The sequence below is a fragment of the Pteropus vampyrus genome, unplaced genomic scaffold, assembly GCF_000151845.1.
Source record: "Pteropus vampyrus isolate Shadow unplaced genomic scaffold, Pvam_2.0 Scaffold26, whole genome shotgun sequence".
NCBI classification, from domain to species: Eukaryota; Metazoa; Chordata; class Mammalia; order Chiroptera; family Pteropodidae; genus Pteropus; species Pteropus vampyrus.
In genome coordinates, this window is record NW_011888807.1 from 6145927 (window position 1) to 6150750 (window position 4824).

Genomic DNA, 4824 nt, shown 5'->3' on the forward strand with positions numbered 1-4824 from the left:
TATATTGTCTAACAAATTCCTGAGGCTTTGTGCATTTTAATTCCAGCCCATTTTCCGTTGTGGTTAAGATTAGGTGATTTCCATGGTTATAATTTTTACGTTCTCTGATTCTTTTCTCTGCCCCTTTATGTTGCTATTAAGCCCACTACTGTGGGCCTTTTGTTTTTTGTTTGTTTTGGTTTGGTTTGGTTATCACATTGTTTAGTTTAAAATCTAAACTTAATTATTACTTATATCTTCTATTTCCTTGCTGGCATTTTCTATTTATTTGAGAAGATACTTTATTTTTTATAGTTTTGAGCTTATTTATTATTACCTATTGAAACATTTTTATGATAGCCGCCTTATAATTCTTGTCAGATAATTCCACCATATCTATCATGCATACCGATCTTGATATGTATTGATTGACTTTTTTTCATTCAAGTTGAAAATTTCCTGGTGCTTTATATAAGTGATTTTCAATTTAAATCTTTTTATTTGTTTGTTTGTATTAACTAGTGTTTCTGACATTACTCCAGAAGGAGAAGGAGGTAGATACTGCCTCCTTATCTCCAGGTTGTCGTGGAAGTCCAGGTTCCCTTCTGGGCAACTGACACCTGGGGCTGGGGAGAGGGTTCCTCATTATTTCTGAGCAAATGGAATTTTCAGCTGCAAGTATGCCTCTGGGGATACCAATTAAGGTGGGGAGGGCAATAATGTCTCATTATTCCTCCCCACATAACCTCTACTGTCACTGCTGGAAAGAGGAGGGTTCATTAATGTTAGGTGGTGGTGAAAGATTTGTTTCTCCACAAAGCCTCTTCTGCTGCTACTCCCAAAGGAGGGGTGCCTCATTTTCACAGGATGCATGTAGAATACAGACTTTCCCTCTGGTCTCCATTCACACTTAAAAAGAGAGATAAAAATTTTGGCTCCTTTCTCAGATTTCTCTGACATAATTCCAGCAGAGGGGTTGGGGTGTCTCATTACAGTCTGGTGGGTGTGGAAGACTTGACTCTCTGCTTAGCCTTTGCTGTCATACATGAGGATTGAGCCACAGATTTTTCTGTGATATTGACTAGGATAGAGAAGTTTTGTTTTTGTCTAATATATTTCTATGTTATCAGGTTGCCTTTTCTCTTGGTCCTTGGCTAAAGACGGCAAGTTTTTGTTTCCTTGTTTTTTTCATGTCTTTGTTTTGTCTGCAACTTGGCATTTCTGAATTGCTAGCTTCTTCAGCATTAAGTCTGAGAAAATGGGAAAAAAAGAATTGCACCACTATGTCATTTCTTGGGACTCAATACTCCTAGCTAGTCTGTTTTCATCTCTCTATGTTTCAGTCTTATGAAATTTGTTTTATTTATAGTATCCTGGATTTTTTGTTTTATCTAGTGAGAGGAATAGGAAGAAGTACTTCTACTCTATCTTTTCAGAAGTGGAAATACTAAATCTATAGGGTTTTAGTAGAGTTAATAAAATAAATTTTATCACGGGTCTAGAACAGTGATTATTACTTAGAGACATTTAATTATTATTAGTATCTTACTCCAATATCTGCATAAATATTCTGAAAATTAGTTAAAAGAGTGATCACATAAAATGAGGAATTAAGTTTTCTCATTGATATGACATATATAAAAATTAACACATTAGTTAATCAATAATGCATAGAATTTGTTAGAAAGTTATGATTTTTCATATATAATCTACTAAATAAAAGTCATATTTTTTTCTGTGTAGCACTTTCATGGGTATAATTATTTTGAAATCTTTGATACAAGCTCCTAATTTTTATTTCTTAAACACAATTACTAAAATGAATTGTGTCAACTAGTCTCACTGCCCTATTTTTTTTCCCATCTATCCTTGATATTTAAATAGATTTTCTTAGGATGAAAGAACATAATGAAAAAAAAAAAAGAGAGAGAGAGAGAGAAAGAGAGAAAGCGATAAGAGCATAAATAGAGAGGTTAAACTATTATAGCAGCTTAAAATCTTAGTTTACTATTGTAGATATACTTGCTAGTTAAGCTGTTCCACATCAAATTTTATTCATAATGGTACAAAACAGAAAACCAGATAGTGGATAAAGTGAGCTCCATTTAACAGAGCTTTTATCTCCTTTTATCTTTATGTGAAGACTCACAGATTACTTCTACTATCTTTCAGGGACTTCGGACAAACACCCTTGACTGAGAATTTGCAAATTTACTGTTACCTAGTTTTCCTACTATTTCATCGCAAACGTCCTGCCTATACAACACTTTCTCATTTTTGTGTGTGTCTTTTCACTTTTATTATATTAAATGTTACTATTTCCAAAGCTTTTGCACAGAGCTCTGTGTTTTTACGAGGAAAAACACTATATAAATCTAACAAGCAAAGCCAATATTGAAATTCAATAAAGAGGAACCTCTAGAAATTATTAAAGACTTCACTGAAAGAGAAATTAAATCTTGATATTCCATTTCCTTATATTTTCACTTCAGTAGAATCAGGGAAATCAATATATCTGAAATGAACCACATACATCCATTCAGAGGAACAGGTCTGGCACAAAATTGAGCAGCTTCTAAAACTTGTCAAGATGGCACATTTTTTGAAACAATGTGCACAGAGTTTTAGCAAGCTTTTTTTTAAAAAAATTATCTAAATCGTAAAAGTGAATGCCAGTGCTTTTGAAATCATAACATAGTCACCATATTAAAAAAAAAGTCATACCTATTTACAGTTGTAACTAAGGAGTATCAGGATTAAACCGTTTATAAATATAACAGATAAACAATTTATTTGGAATTTCGCTAGGAGGGACTAGTATCCGATTTTCCAGAAAGAGTATTATCAATATCTAGATAAATTTGGCAATGGACACATAACCATCTAAGAGATAATGGACAGTGGTGTTCACAGATGATTTAAAGATGCTTTCATATTTCTTCTGTTTTGGCCATATTAGTCCATTTTTCTTTAAGATTAAGGAATATGTACATATAAATATATATGCATCCTTATACATGAATGACAGACTGAAAGATAAACAGATTAACTAAAGAATAATACACCAAACATGATAGGTACCATAAAAGGCATTTTTGCATATATTTTTCTCATTTAATACTCCCAGTTCCACTATGAGTAGGAAAGTATTCTAGAATCATAAGTTACAGTTCCACATATGTTCCTAGCCTTTTAAGAGATGCTCCACCTATAGGACTTATTAAAAATATGGAATTAAAAGATCATGAGTTACACTGGGTGAATTTCACTGCATTACCCTTATTTATATATGATTCGTTCAGGATTGGCCTCTCATTCAAGCTCAGTCAAAATGTGGACTGCTGGTGCAAAAAGATATTCCAGGCCAAACAAATACCGTCTTACAGATCTTCAGCTGGATGAATGGAAACGATCTATCTGTGGGTGACTGAATCAGTCAAGGTCTAATCAGAAGACAGAAACCACATCAAATATTTGAGTAGAGAGTATTTAATATAGAGAATTATTATATATATTACTTAAAAGATAAGATGGAACATTAATTTTATCATCCCTAAAGTGAAACATCTACCATCCCTAAGACTAGAGAATAAAAGAAAAAGATTTGAATTATTAAGACTTAGATGTTCAGACAAAGGGTCTCACAGAGCTGAGACTCTGGCTTCTGAGGAGGAGGAGTTGGTCAATGGTGCATGTTTCTGACCAAGGAGTGGAGGATTTAATTGTCTTGCGCCTAGACCAGACCTTTAAGAAGAAGATGCTAGCCTCTGGTATTCATGTCTCAGAACAGGACATAATCAAGCTGGAACTATACATGTAGAAGAAACTGCAGCCTGGATTCAGCATCTCTTCTAGGAAAGAACTGCTGCCTCTTGGGTTAAGCATCACTGGGGGAAGGCTTACAGAAACAAAAACTAGATAGAAAGCAACCAAGATAACAAGTTTCTTCTTCCTCCTCTAGCCTTCCACTGTTCTTTAAGCATTCCCTATTGACAGAGGCCAACAGGGAGCCAGCAGAACAAATACGTAATTTGCAGAATTCCAGCTGTGGCATCAGAAACCAGATTACAGAGGGACGGTTTGAATCTGAGAAAGTAAAACTTAATAACTTTTATGTTCTGCTGCTTTGGCTATTTAGCTTTCATACATGATTTTTTCTACACAGATTTTAACTTCTGTACAATAACAAAACAATTTAGGATTCCTTTTAATAAGATGTAACAATCTTTTATTCAAGCGAAGATATTCTTACACTCTACTGAAATAAAAAAGAAAAAAGTGTAAACTTCCAATAGTTATTGTATCTGAGTCTGGGAGGCTATCACATTATTTATCTCTGATTTATGTTAATTTATCCTCAAATTCAGTCAGAGTCACATCTGCATATTTTGTTCCCTGAATTATAAATCTTGTTAAGTTAGTGGTAAATTCTGTTACTAAATTTTAAATTTAACCTACAAAATTTGGATAAAATAATGAAAGAAACAAAGAGGGAGAAGAAAAAATTATTTGCTTGTTGTATGTATGTATATGTGCATGTGTGTGTATGTGTGTGTACATGTGTACACATACACACACATGTACATATACATACATACAACAAGCAAAGAAGAAAATATATAAATATAAATACCAATATAAATTTAAAAAGCAAGGAATTCCTCATTTCTGTAATTGACTGTGAGGGCATAATTGATATTTATAACTTTAATCTTACATTATTCAATTTTTCTTTTGTCCTTAAGCCATAGGCTTTAAGCCACAGTTGATACTTATTACTTTCTTTTTCCAGAATTCCTTCTATGTTTTCTTTGTCTTCAGCTGATAAGGTCATGTCTTTTTCTT